General features: G+C 31.7%; 1 protein-coding gene across 3 annotated transcripts in view; it reads right to left on the bottom strand.

The window, feature by feature from the left end:
- Abd-b (abdominal B) overlaps positions 1 to 15,904 on the bottom strand; it is a 71,926-nt gene that overhangs the window by 21,507 nt on the left and 34,515 nt on the right. For 2 of the 3 annotated variants that reach the window (XM_013318710.1, XM_013318711.1), the window contains one exon: positions 10,303 to 10,362. The gene's annotated coding sequence lies outside the window, so the exon portion shown is untranslated. Of the gene's footprint in view, positions 1 to 7,846; positions 7,921 to 10,302; positions 10,363 to 15,904 lie in introns of those variants that run through there. The other variant, XM_013318712.1, reaches the window with a different exon arrangement.

The raw sequence follows: 15,904 nt of genomic DNA on the forward strand, positions 1-15,904 counted from the left end.
TGCCTACACCTTTTCTTAGCTTTAACAACAGAAGCAACAAAACCCAGTAAATTAAAGAAACAAAAAAGGGGTAACAATGCAGCGGTTGCGTAACACAGAACAAAGGGCGTAAGCTCGAAGTCGGCATGAATATGAATGAATTGCTCGCTGAAATTGGGCCACGCAATAAACGGAAATGACGTTCAGAAATATAGGTTACCATCCTCTTTCTAGTAGATCAAGAAATTTCACCACAATTTCTCTAACAAATAACTTAGCAAATAGAAATTTAGAAAATAGTTAACAATAGTAAGTGTAGCTTAATCTCCTTACTAGTAAGTAAGAAGATAACCGCTTGCAGAATTAACAACTATAATAAAGTGATAATGTCTATCGATAAGTTTCCTAATAAATCTCGTAATTAACTTAATTTAAAACAAAAGCAATCAGCGACATAACATCTCTGCGACAAATGTCATTTGAGCGAAGTTTTAGTGTGCGGCAAGTGATTCGACTCCACCGCTTTAGTAATATCCTCTGTCCAACGAGCTCCCTCGAGTTTCGGTCGGGTATTTATTAAATTGCTCGGGCAAGGGCCCCATATCAAAGCGGACCACGGGCTAAGCCCGCACCTCTCTTAAATAAAGGTCTAGCTTAATACGTGTTGTGCGTACAATAGCACTTATGTGCGCGCCTTAATTAGAGCCGGAGTGTGACATGTAGCATAAGTATTTCATTTATAACCTTCCAAGTATTTTAATCAAATGTCATATGTATACTAAGAGACGTTTGTATTTTTACCCAACTGACAAAGAGAAAAAAGTTTTTTGCGTGTATGTCACTTATTCCTATGGGTCTGAATTCTTTCGAAATATATTAATTGATAATTCAATAAATAGACACATTTCCAAATAGGTTTTTATCTTTTTGAAATGATTCTTTGCGCAGACTGTAATTTATCAGTATCGATACTAAATATTATCAGCGTTAGTATTTTCTCAATAAATATATTAAATATAGAAGTATTAAATATGTTATTTTTTAATATTAACAAAAATATTAGTGCATATAAATATAGTATATACTAAAACTACATTTTATATAGGCTATGTATAACGGAAAACAAAACCTACATAAACATTTTCGTCTTTGAAGGCACAATGGAGGAAATACCACGGCCGCAACTTCCGACTCACCGGAAACGTTATCTTAACTCGGACTAAACAACTCACTCCGAGTTTACTTTACGATTTTACTCTTCTCTCATAAATGACATAAAGCCTGCAAGCTAAAGCCATCTTTCTTTGTACGCATAAAGGCATATATTTCTGTAAAGGTTGTATAAATGTAGATCCTTTAGTCATCATCTGGTGTAGCATTGTTCCTTCAGCAAGTCTCAAGGACTAATAAAGTAAGTAGTTACCACAAAACTAAACCTCTACTGATTTTTCATAAAAATTATTTTTTTCTATTACCGCACAAAGATAATCTGGTAATGTATTTTTAAGTATTAACTGCTCCTGCAAAAAAAATCATATCTACTTTTAGGAGGGGGCTAGATAAAGGTTATTTATATTGGGTACAGTTTTACAAAGAGTTAGGTATCACTGTTCAATATTAAGAGCCAAAAGAACTCTGTATTTCTTGAGATTTTTTTTAATTTAGTTTCAATTCTATTGCTTGCATTGAAGGAAAAATAAAACTAAAAAATCATTGATATTCCTTTGAAATAACGCAAAATATCTGCAAGCGTCCAGATTAAAAAACATTGGCCCTAATACGCTAGAATTACGAGACAAAAGATTGTCAGTTATGGTCGCGGCCGCTGATCGTACCGAATCGCTGAGCGGCTAAAGTGCCTCGTAAATCTAGTGATCGCACCGACGTATGAAAATATCCACACGACGCGGTACGACTACGCAACGATAGCTGTACGACAACGGAACAGTTTTATTCAAACAGTACCTAATTTGCATTAAGTATATGTATATTTCTTAATCTGATCTGTTAAATGTATATAAAACTAATAAATGAATTAAATTAATTTTGGGTATGAATTTTTAATTATTCTGATATTTTAAATGTTTGTTACCCGTCTAGCACAATTCAATGTTTATTGGAATTTATAATACAATAAATAAGTTTCTAAACAATAATTAAGCCAGTAAAATTAAAATTTAGGGGACTTCGTTGTATCCAAAATATTTGTTATGATTTATACTGTCCTTGTGCAAATCAATCAAATCAAACTTTGACTTCAACATTAACATTGAATATTCAACCTTAACACACTACAAATAAAGAAAAAATGCAATTGGAGAGTCAAATGCACGGTCGCCTACAGGTTGTTCCAAGTTCAAAAAACGGAACGAGTTAGTTCGGGCGCAGATCTTTAAAAATATCCGCCGACGGCGACCATGTTGCGCGGCGGACCAATCACAGACCGTCCCGCGCTGCGCCAAACATGGCGGATACAGATGTGTATTATCATTTCCTATTATTACATCACAAAGGGTGGCCGTCAGACAAGCTTACGGAAAAGAAATTGAAATTATCTTTAAGAAAATAACCTTATTAGACAAGTTATCAGATTGTATACTCACAACTAATCTGATCTGTGTTACGGGACTGAGGACAATGACGGCGGACTTTTTCTAAAGTTTATCTGATATAAATTAGAATTGGTTCAAAAATAAATAATCTGACAGATAATTGAGTACTATATCCTATAAGGAATTAATTTGTTTTTGCGTAGTAGCATATTTCCGATATATTTATCTTATTTTCAAGTTAAGTTTTATGCACTTAAACTTGAACTAAAGTCTAAAGTTGTTAGTTGTTTTATTGATAACAAAACGCAGTTTAATTACGCTTATATATTCTAATTACTGATACGATAACAAGTTGTAAGTAGATGTAGGTATATAACTCCACTCCAGTGATAAAGTGAGCAAGTAAAATATCAGAACAGATGTTCAGGGGTGAACGACCCGCCGGTTCCCGACTCGCGTCTTACACTACTATTCTATCGCGCACACGCATTTGTTAATTGTAATTTACGTCGCGATTTCCACACGAAATAAAAATTAAATTATAACTTATATTTGCTAAAGACCGTTTTAAATATGTTATAGAAAGTTTTCCACATTCAAATTACGGATGAAGGCATATAAACCGATATAACACAACTTAATATTTAATAAAAAAAACAGAAATATATATTTTATGGCTTGATTGAAAATGAAATTTATTTTTATCATTAAGTGCATTTCTCTCTGCTAATTTTAATAAATAATAAAGGTAATTAAATATTCAGTAGGTGCAGCTGTTTGTGTTGATATTAAGAAATTAACAATATTAATTAAATTTGTAGTTTATTTACACAAGATTTATACGTGGGTGTAGGTAGTTGTTTTAACAAGTTCTTTTTTGGGACAACAAAATAACACAGCATCATTAAAAATTACCAAAGAGACAAGCATTTCTTATCAAAATCTTTACGTTCGTATTGCGGCATTAAAAGGTGCCGTTCTTTTAAATACCTTTTGATAAGGCCTTTGTAAGGAATTTCATGTAGTTTTTTTCTGCGAAATAATTAGGGGGTGTTAAGACAGGTAACAGAAGGGACGGGAATGAAATAATGGTGATTTGGAAAATTATATTATAAAAAGGGAAAAAGAAAGTTTCCGAGGGTTAGGGCGGCGGCGTCGTTCAAAGGCATTATTATAAAATGTACCAATTTAAATTCAAACATAAAATGGAGCTCGTATTGAGTCCGCTAAGGATTATATTGTTGTAGGTAGGACGAATTCGAGACGCTACATTAAACATGGGATTGTAAGAAAGTATGATTTGGTATTTTTGAAATATGTTTCCTTTAGTCCTTTAAATTAAAGTGAGAATGCCTTTTAATATTGTTCTACATTTAAGACCATAATTTTAATGCTATAAATGTGCATTATGTTAATAAACTAGAACTTTTTGATACCTAAACAATTAAATTTTAGCCTGTTTTCTTTGATGAATAAACAGAATATCACACTTTAAGCATAGGTAACCGTAATCCAATATTAAGTAAATTGCTTTTTACTAAATCAGCATTTTACTACAACGTTTGCTTAAATTGGAAAAGCAGGATCGATTGCTCCACGTAGTGCTAACTTGAGCTATAAAAACTTTGTTAGTCGATGGTATCGCTAACTAAACTCTTTACTTAGAACATTTCTATCCGGGAAATTACTGCAAACATTCTCTTTGAGATAAGAAATTACGTTTATAAATGTCAACTGAGAAGAATTAAATTACTATGAGTGAAATATTTCCTTAAAAATATTTTTTGACAATTTATCGACGAAAAGTTGTCTTAAAGTGACTTAAAAAGATAAAAAAGCAGATTGGACAGATTTCAGTTTATATTAAATTTAACTGCATACTATGGTTACTGCTACAGTGAAAAATTAATTCTTACAACTTTTGGTAAAATATTCTGTTAAAGTTTAATTAGTTATTTAAGATGAAATGTTTGAACTAAGCAGTTTAAGTCTGCGGGAGATACGGGTATCTACCTCCGCAGGCGTAGTAATTACGAAATCCACCGACGCGGCCTCCAATTACAAAATATTCCCTAGAGATTCCAATTAAAACGCTCATCCGCAAAATTCCAAGGAAACTTTCGACTCTAACCCTCCCTTTCCTCCTGATGCCTAGCACATCAACCTTTCTCTGTTACTCTCTTGGATTATGGCTTCCTTTGAATTCTTGGGTAACTTACCTCCGACAAACGTATTCTTGCTTTAGATGGAATGCCTTTCGCGTTATACGAATTTAATAGATGAATAACTTTTGTAAAATAATTGCATATAGTCCAACTCCGTTTTCCAACAGCATAGAAATAGTAAGTACTAAAGATTCTCAGATTAAAGGTAACTTATACCAACTTCATATTCTATTTATTATTTTATAAACCATCTTGAAATAAAGAACCTGTAACAGTCAATATAGACAGATATTTAGAGAACTTCAGCTTAAAAAAAACGGATGGAAACAATAGATTCAGGAATTTCATTAAATTAAATGTGTTTTGATATTGTCTACATAAGTCAAAGAAATGTAGAAAGTAGAAAGATCTTTCTTGTTTAATCCCCGTCGCGGGTCTGTGGGCACGCTCGCGGTATTTAACTATAAGTAATAATGTGAAACAATATATCGCGGCGCTTAAGAGTTCGCTACATAAAGCTCGCCCCGAGAATAAATGGATTACTCGTGTCCGCACCGCGGCGCGCCATCTAGCGGGGGACAGGCGAAGCTATGAGTTATTGTTATTGCATGGATTTCCCTCCTTCCGGTCTTGTTTTCACTCACACCCCAGTCTGGTAATATCATAAAAGTATAAAAGGAAAACAATATATATTTCATAATTAGTATACCTAGGAATAAATTAAAATAAATTTGCTTATAACTTTTAAAAATAACATAACATAACTAGGTTTTACACAAGCACATATAAGTGATAATTGTAATCTTTACTAATCGTATACGTAAATAAAACCTACTTGGATGTCATAATACCATTATCAGAGGATGTGGATAATAAAAGATAATTGGAATTTAATTCAAATTTCTCTGATATCGATATAGTGTAATGATGTTATTCGCTATCGATACATATCCGTTCGTTCGATTTTATTATTCGAATGCGATCGTTGAAGCATTCACTTAACTTAACCTTGAACACGAGACTTTTCTTTTAAGAGGTTGAATCGTATTGGAGCATGATTATTATTGTCTTAATTTGTCAATATGTTAATGAAATGGGTTTTTAAAAATCTGCATTTTAACATTTTAATTATAGATTAAGGTCATTTACATTAAACTTCAAGCGGTGCTTCTATGACTGTGTTTTAATTAATTAATGCAATCATCCTCATTTTACTGGGTAAGTACATGAAAAGTTCTGACTGTTGATCGACCGATGCCAACCCTTTGAATCTGTTGAACCGACAGCTCATCATCACCAGTAATACTTTTAATGAAAAATGTATATACTACTTCAAATTTAAAGGTAAGTTTAACTGTACGTGATTTCAGATTACAGTTTACCCCTCTATCTTATAAGGAAGGCAACGACTACCAGTTAATTAGCTAACCAACACAAGTTTACATCTGTACGTAGTTAAAGCGTAAGCGAGACGGATAATGGAAGACTCAGCTTATTTGCGAGGCAGTAACGTCGGCCATCATCAGAACACCCGCGTTGCCTCGTAATCATCACCAATTATTTTTAATTCTCGTTAAACTTGCTTCACTTCGCGATAAAAACTTAAGGTTAATATTAACTATGTTTTTATGAGGTTATATTCAAGATGCAGACAATTAACGATATGTGATTACGATAGTGTTATCTATTCGTATCTTTGTTTCTTTTGACGAAAATGTCAGATAGGTTTATTGTCACTGTTGTCACATTTAATATAAAACAGTTAATGGAAATAATTAATGATACCAAAATATTACATTATTGTTTACATATAATTAATTAAACAAATCGTTTCAGTCCTTTGATATTTAGGTAATTAAAAATTTAAAAACAAAATATTCTAGATAGAGACTTTGATAATTATATTATTGTATAAAAAGATACTGCCTTCACAAATGTGTTTTGTACTAATAAAGAATAATTTAACTTTTTGATATTTTTCCATATAAATAGCCTTATAATATGAAAAAAAAAGTTCATAATAGGAGAAAATATGCCGTGACAACAGTATTAATTATTCATTAACCTAAATTCCTTTAAAATAATATTTATACGTATAAAGAAATAGGTTGAAACGTATTATTAAGGAACAGAACAATAAACATTCTCAAGTCGCGGTGGTATACCGTAACCAAGTCAACTGAAATTACATTCCTGTTTCCCTTTTAATTAGTGTAATTAAGGCGCTCGGATTCCGACTGCTAATCGGTCGGGAACAAACCTCAATAGCTATTGTTCTAAGCAATGTTTACATCCAATTTCACTAATAAAGGAGTAAAATTAAATGGAAAATACCGAGAGATTTAAGTACTATTATAAATAAATTTTATTATAAATAGAGTATATAGAGATAGGCTCAAATATTTTTAATTTCATAAATAATAACATAAGAGTTAATTTAATAAAATATTTTGGTTGCATTGTTTTATTTATCCTTAGCATTCATTATATTCAAGTCTTTAATAGGTCCGCGTGATACGTAGTCAAGAATATTTTGTAGACCTCCCTTATACAATGCTAGCTATTTCCTTTACTATTATTGATATTGAAATTTGTATTTTATATATAAATATATATAAAGTATGTAAATTATATTTGTGACACAACATACCATCTTTATTTCAGATAAAGAAAGATACATAATGAACTTTGTTATGTTATAAATTATGTATATCGGCGAAGCCCAATCGCCTGCGTGACTTATCAAGTATTTTAACAACAACGTAGCTTTCGACCACACACTGAGAATTGTTTCAACCGGCTTAATTCATTATTAAAATAATGTTAGGAATGCTCAGCTGCAACAATTTAACTGTTTCTCTACATAATTTTATTTCGAGGCATTTAATAAACTGCTCATACGTATAGATCTTTTAATTATACCACCCACAAAGTAAGTTCTTTAATACTTTACAATTATTGATAGTCGTACTGCTAACAAATATCTAGAATAATGTACACTAGAATTTTAACAAACACTTAATTCGAGGTAGTAAATATATTTAGTCAGATTGTATTTTAGTGGAACCAAAAAATAGCTTAAAGTATTTCAAATATGTTTTTACTTTTTGTAGATGAATTTATCTTATGCGATAAAAAAAAATAGTTTACCATTTTGTCCCTCCATCGGTGTTTCGTTTTGGTGCGTGTCATGCGATGCTTGGCAGTCCGCCAGACGTCGCAAGTTCGCATCCGCGCCGTGTTTACATTAAAATGAATTATTAGAACTAAAACAAAGTTATCACAGACTCTAAACATGTTTTATACAACACAGCACTACTTTCACGTAGTAAATCTCGAACTAAACTGACGATGTGTCGCAAAGCTTTCTCTTTGCTGGCAAAAAAAACTAATTTGAATTTTCATTCAAAATTAGGCCAAATCGGCTTTCTTAGAAGCGTCTGCGCAACGGTATCATAAACATTGCTTTCATATTCATATCAGGGGTTTTGTCTATGCGATAGTTAAAATATTTGTTTGGGGCAACTTATATTGTTTGGTGAATGTAATAAATCTTCTATTTTGTTCTATTGAATGTTTTGAACAAATATGTTCTACTTTTAATTTACAATACAGTTAATTATTTAAAATATGATTATAAAAACTGTTAAGGAAATGTGGTTATGAAACACTTTTCAATCAATTTGTATCATGTTAACCGTAAACTATTATAATAAAGTATGTATATGTATAATAATGGCTTAACTAAACAATGATTAAGTGACCAAAATATATAAAAAAATACCAATATTATTTCAAGATATTTTTCCGTCTATATACTTATTCTTAAGATTTATTTTAATTATATTTTCTTTTACTCCCACACTTAAAATAAAAAATAAAGTCGCCAGGTAATTATCCGCGCTGTACGTCTTATACTATCTTATAATAGTTTATTGCATTTCGAAAATGGTTTAATGATTCTAGTGATATCAATAGTTTATAACTAAACAAATAGAGAAGCAATTTTAAGCAATAAAAATTACTTTGAATAAGAATGGGCGAAGTCTAATTGGATTGGAGAACCAGTAACAACTATATATGGGAAATAAATAAATACAATATTTTATTTATCTTTTAATTTTAAATAAGTAACATTGCAACTAATGATATCGGTTTTGACGTATTTTAAAATAATATTTTTATTTAATGTCGTAGGTTTATTGTAACCGCCATCTTTCGGCAATGCAATGAACTTGAATACGTAAAGCTTCGAAAAAGCGTTCGGCCTAAGCTTTAGAATATTAAAAATATAATTCTAGCTACATCTGTAAAATATGTTGTAATGCATTGTACTATTCTTAAATTTATATCAATTTTCATTGTTTTTATTTCCACAAGATTGATTTTTTAAACCCTACTTGGATAAATAAGTAAATGAACCTAAAGTGTATTTGAATATTTTGTAAGTAAAGGAAAATACTACTAAAATATATAGGTTACCATGAAATTCCAATGCCAAATGTTTGTGCCTCAGTAAAATAATTCCAAATGTTGCCAATGAATTCCAAATGTAAAAGTATGACAAAATATTTTAAATCACGGTATAAATCAAACTGCAAGTAATTATCATAACTAGACAAGAATACACTATTTTGGCCAAGTATAAACAACATTTTAGTATTTGGTCCAATAGTATTTGAAACTACATATTTGGGTTTGAAGAATAGCGCCCTCTATATATCATACGATGAACTATTTGCTCTGTAAACGCTACATGAATATTCAACATTTGGTATTATTTTACTGTGAGTTAAATTAAACAAAAAAAAAATATTAATGAAGTTTGCCGCGCTCAAATTGAGTTCGTGATTATTTAATCAATTCTTTATTGCAGATTTTTGACACCTAATTGTTGTTATTGAGTAAGTAGTAAGTGAGTACTGTAGATGTAATGTTGAGACAAACAAATAATTTTGGTTAGGTAATAATAATTATTGTTGATGAAAATATTAAAAGATCATCTCTAAAGGTAAACATTTTAAAATAAATGCCAAAATATATTTTTTTAAATGATTTAAAAAGAGAGAAAATAGGTTTTGGGATAAAAATCATTCAGTCAAGTCTGCCAAATGTTCAGTATATCTGACTCTAAGACCCTCCCATCTTGCTCCAACGGAGAACTCTATTGGAATGCAAACAAAAGTATTTTTTGTACATGTGTGCATCAGACACTCCACTGCGATAGCACGTTCCGTCGATCAAGCGACGCCATACTTGTTGATCTTTTGTCCCTATCGCTCTTATGGCGATATCAAATGCTGAATACAAAACGCATTTCGCCGTCTCCCTCGCACAGACATGAGCATTGAGGAAGAGGCTGATTGCCTTCTTTTGATTCGAGGATGGGCATGAAATATTCGGAATTAAAATATGGCGGGAGTTCGTCGTCATCCGTTTCTCTCAGAACAAGTTCAACTTCATTTATACTCGAATTTAATTAAACCGAATTGGTTAGACACTAACAATATCTACTTAAAAAAAATCTCTCAGTCTTGTTGTTTGACTTAAAACTCTTTCCACTAAAACATAACTTTTTGTTCGCGTTAAACATAATTGTAACATACCGTTAAGGCAACGTCGTGCAGATGTTTCAAAGAATTTTCTTTATACCATATTGATGAGATCTGGAAACAATAAAATATAAAGTGTTATTCATTTTATTACAATGATGATAGTTGAATTTATTGAAATAATTGTACAATAATTATAGACCTTTACCCATTTTAGTAATATTTATACTTTAAGACTTCAAAACCACGCATAAAATCGATCAGTTGCCCATTGCTGTAAAACCACGTATTAATTAAATTAAACTTTTTCTTAGTTTTTCTCCATAATATGTAGTCGTCTCGTAAATTAGGGCCAGGTACCGAGTACTGAGTGCAGTAACGCGTATTATTTACAGCCTCGCAGCGCCGCGGAGATAATCTTTACTAAGTGCACGTTTTACAGGTCGGCGCGGTGCCCGCCACTTCACTTTATGGTAAGTTAAGCAAATATTAATGGCGGAGAATTTACGGCCCGCCTTTAAAGTGATGGCGGTCCTAAGTTGTGTTGCGCCCACGCGGAAACCACTACGCCTGATATGTTTGCTTTATATTTACTTTCATTATTTATATAAAAACCTTTTAGTACAACTCACCGTCTAATAGATACAATAAATGTGAGAGAAATTAAGTAACAATTTTGCACACATTAAGTCTGCCATAGATAAAACATTCACCTTAATTCATATCGAAATTAAAAAAAATATTATCTGTATCAACAGTATTATATAAAATACATAGCATATAGTAACTACTTAGGATCACTGTTTACTGTACTAATATATCACTGTACTAGCTTACAATTTCTCCTTACATATAAGAAACAGATATGCATCTCTTTCTTGCAAATCGTTTTAGTTAAATTAAAATTCAACGGTCACTGTTACCGTTATGAAACTATAAAAAAATATTTCACTACCCTACACACGACATTAGATCATTAGAAGGAAAGCGCATTAAAATCAACATTTAAAGTAATGAAACAGATTATATAAACGCTAATATAAAACCATTAAGGAAACGGGGTTCTTTATCGCAGCAACAAGTTAAATTGTGGATAATAAAATATAATTTACAATGATTTGCAGCCCGAGGAGGTCAAGAGGCATGCGCTAGGGCACGCAACGTCACAAGTTGAGATTGATACACACAATAAAGTGAATTTATTGCGATGCAGCCGTAAACAAGGCTCTAAATGGCTAATCATAATCGCAGTTTAACGTATAAACACTGTCCACTCATACTTTTAAAAAATACGAAGTTATTTTTATTTAAGTGACGGATTGCACAACAACTGTAGCACTCAATTATTAAATGACATCTCTTAGTGTAGATTTAGCAGGAGAACCAACACTAAGGGGCTATTAATAACACATAAGAGGTTAATGTGAAAATAGATAAATCGTAGAACGAAATATGAAACAAATTTTGTACTGAATTCAAAATATTTTTTTTTATCAAATCCGCACTAAAAGATGCTACTTAAATGATTTTGAGAGTAGTAGTTAATATATTAAAAATATATTATGATAAGACAAAAGTAAAAATGAAAAAAAACATACATCGTACGTCCTTCCCACGGTAAATTAGGCATAACGAATATTTACATAATGTAAAAAACTGTTGAATGTAAAAATTATATTCCTCTTGTTTTCAATGACCGTGAAGTATTGTAATTTAATTTGAATGTTACAAATGAGGTTATGCGAATTACGGTTGTTAACTATACTTAATTTTTTTAAATAAGAAGTTATGTGACGAAGACAAACTGATTAGTGGAACAAAAAATTATAATACAATTTATTGTGCTTAGATTAAGATATAATATTAAAGATACACATTGGTAGTTACTATATTTTTGATAGTTATTTCATGGTACTTGTTCATACTATTCTCATTATTACAATGAAGTATAATTGGTACAATCATCAACAAAAATAAATGTCAAATTATCTATGATATTGCCTCATCAAACGGTCCGCGAGGCGTCTCAATAACAGTCTAATAAAACACACGGAAGGAGTCACAATGCTCCATAACCTACCGCAAAAGTTTGACATTACAACGTCGATTGTTTCATTGTTTACCGTATAAAATTTATAGTACATACCGTACACTTTATGAGAACACCGCAGTGTATTGACCTTTAATCGCCTGATTACGCTTTTTTAATGGATATTTGTTAATATTTTATTGTCGACTTGCGATAAGAGGCCGTTCCTTCTTATTTGCCTTAATGGATCGTTGTTTTATTGTAAAGAATTTTATGTTCTGTTCGATTTTAACATTTTACAACTTTATTAAAATTATACAGTTATTTTAAGTGTTAATGTTTTTGAATTGTATCCAACAGAATATTAATTATTATAATTAAAGCTAATATTAGATTAGTAAATTTTATTGTAACAAAAAAAACGAATGTTCCTTTTTACGTGCTCTTATTTTTAGCAACGTCCTGGCTATAACCATATAAACAGCTGAACTATAGAAAGAGAGCGATCTACGGCAGGCAGACAGTGGCCTGTAACTCCGTTTCATTCAAAGGCGAAGCTGCCGATCACCCAAACACCGGTTGTTTGGTGATGTTGTAAATCAAATCATCAATTATCGACAATCGTTTACACTCGCGACGCCGCCGTGTAAACAATCCGAACGTTAAAACTGCTGCTACCGACGTTTTACGGCTATAAGATTTGGAGGAAAATCGATTTTATTCGCTTGCTTTCTAATCGATTCATGGTTAAAGTCGCGCGGAGGGAGCGCTCCGACGATGATATTCTGACTTTTTTCTATAGGAAGTGGTTAGCGGATACGGCTGGAGGATGAAAGATGGACGCTAGATATAAACAACGCGCCCCGCGCCTACGATATTAAGGCCCAATCCCATTTTTTTCATGAACTACTTGATACATTTTTACTTTCACAAACTAGTGATCTATTAAAGTAGATAAAAATACATTTGACCATTTAGATTTTTTTTATATAAGCTTAATGATCTATTCAGTTATTTATAAATATTTTTGGCAAGAAATTATTATTTTACTATAATGAAAAATATGAAAAGTATGCTATTTTAATTCATAATTCTTAATCTAAAAACTATTTAAAACAATTTTCCATTTCCTTTATAAGTAATATTTAAATTGACAAATGTCACTGATGTATTTGTAAAAAACCTCTAAAAGCGATTTGCTTAATGCAACATAAACAGACTGCATTATATTAAATTAAAATTTCTTACCTTATTCCAATCTTCTAGATTAAAATAACCTTTTTAAGACACTCAACTGATAGTAGTAATAAAGATAAAGTGAAGACTCGCGGCCGAGTGTGGCCGTGGAAGAGCCATCGGGACAACTGAACACGGCCCACCAACAATTGTAGCACATATTTATGCCGCTAACAAAGCACCAACAAATTGATATGTTTATCTACAAAGGACAATAAATTCATTCAGCCCGGGCCCACCCTTTAGCGAGGGGATACACCCTTCTGTTTAAAAAATTGCGAAATATTACATAAATAATAAAAAATATTCGGGCACCCCATGGATGTCCCCTATCATTCCGTGAGAGATAATTCTGACCAGCCTATAGTTCCGGTGCAATGGTCTGTAAAGCTTTTGAAACTTTAACATCATACATTATTCATAACAAATATCTAACTTTGTATCTTCTTTAATATAAACTTTACCGAATAACTTTACATAGGCTTGTAAACATAAAATCAGTCCGATGTTGCAAATGGTAGAAATTATTTTTTTAGCTTAAGTAGTTAAAATTTCTTCTAAATGTATTTTATTTGTAAGCTTTGTGATATAGATAAGGTATCAAATAATTTAATATTAATGTGCGTTAAAGGTTTTTAAAGCTCTCATTACAAAAAGCCTCGCCCGTAGAACTTGTCTACGACATTATGCGTGGTTCGATGATTTAAGCAATCAGCAAAAACATAAAACAATTCGTGTGAGTAAGTCTAAAAAATATAGACGCCTTTATGAAATAAATCTGTTCATCCAAAAAGTGAGTACCACCACAAGAACTCCGTTACTAAGCCAAGACGATAAGGAATAGATATATATAGAAAACAGAGGCATGTGTTAAACAGAAACTTGAATATTGATTTAAGTTAAAAGTTAAGTTCCAGAGTTATATAATACATTATGTCCCTTATGTAGTGATTCAAAGCATCGTCGTTTCTATATATAAAAAGATAACCATTTATTTGTGTCATACCAAATTTAATAAACAATATTAATAACCCGCAGATTAACTCAGATACAAAAAATGAATACAATCGATTCGTTTACTAACCCCTTCGCACTGTATAACCCTATATAAGGCTATAAAAATATCAAATCGAATCGCGAATAGGGGTATCCTATGTTTTAATTTTGGGTGTGATCGTTTGATAGGAAAAGTTATAATGACTATGGGGGCGTATAATTGTAATCATACCATAATTAGTCCCAGTGGATCATTTTTAGACTGAAATACACTGTTTTTATGACAATAAAGAAACATAATAGCTAAGAACTTATATATTATTTACTTATGGTCATATAAAATGAAGTGGAAGAAAGGCTCTAGTAAATTTAATGTAATATTTAAGAGGCGAAATTTAGTTTATGCGAAACCCTTTAAGTACGCTAAAAGGTTTTTCTAGATGTTTTTAGTTTTATTACAAAGAGACTATAAATCCACGGGAGGTACTTTCTTATAATATGAACCCGATATACTGTAAACATGTGTAGTAGATTACTTTTAGGTAAAATGATAGTTTCAAGCTTTTAGAATCACATCCACACGTTGTATAGTATATATAACGGTCATAGACTTCCTAGAGATAAAACTATTTTGTCTCTACGAGGTCTCTATATATCTACACTAGCTGTCGCCCAGGACTTTGTCCGCGCGGGATTATAAAATAGATAGTAGCCGATTCTCAGACCTACTCAATATCACTCACAAAATTTCATGAGAATTGGTCAAGCCGTTTCGGAGGAGTATGGGAACGAAAATTATGACACGAGAATTTTATATATAAGATATATATAAATAAGATATATTGTATTGTTTTAATTATGTTTAGTTTAAATATATCTACGTTGGTCACGTTTGTTTCGTTCCCGCGTAGTTAGGTATTCAGAGTTGGACTCGGATTACAACGGCTTCTAAATATAAAACACCTTTTTCTTCCACCGGTTAGCGGGTGGAGCACTAATTCTGTATGTTTACGACTCTCCGCCGCCAGAGCAGGCCGGCCCAGATACCGCTCCCACGCCGGCAAAAGTCCCTTCACACGAGCGTAGGCGAACGGTGCATCGAACCTTATAAGACAATTTTAAAACGACTTACAACCAAAATTGAATTCAACATTAAATCTGTCTCTTTCATAAATAAAAACAAAAATCTTTTATTTTTGTATTCGGTGTTATTAATTTTATACCGCAATGTTTTCCTTTCAAAGGAGAATCATAAATGACCTGGCATTTCTCCAGCTATAAATTAAAAAGAAAACAGTATTACATTTAATTCATGATCATGTGGCACTGTCTTAAAGTACTCGTTAGTCGATATATACCTACCAGGGTATTATCGAAATAACATTGGACAAAATT

The sequence above is a fragment of the Papilio xuthus genome, unplaced genomic scaffold, assembly GCF_000836235.2.
Source record: "Papilio xuthus unplaced genomic scaffold, Pxut_1.1 DF826923.1, whole genome shotgun sequence".
In the NCBI taxonomy this organism is placed as follows: domain Eukaryota; kingdom Metazoa; phylum Arthropoda; class Insecta; order Lepidoptera; family Papilionidae; genus Papilio; species Papilio xuthus.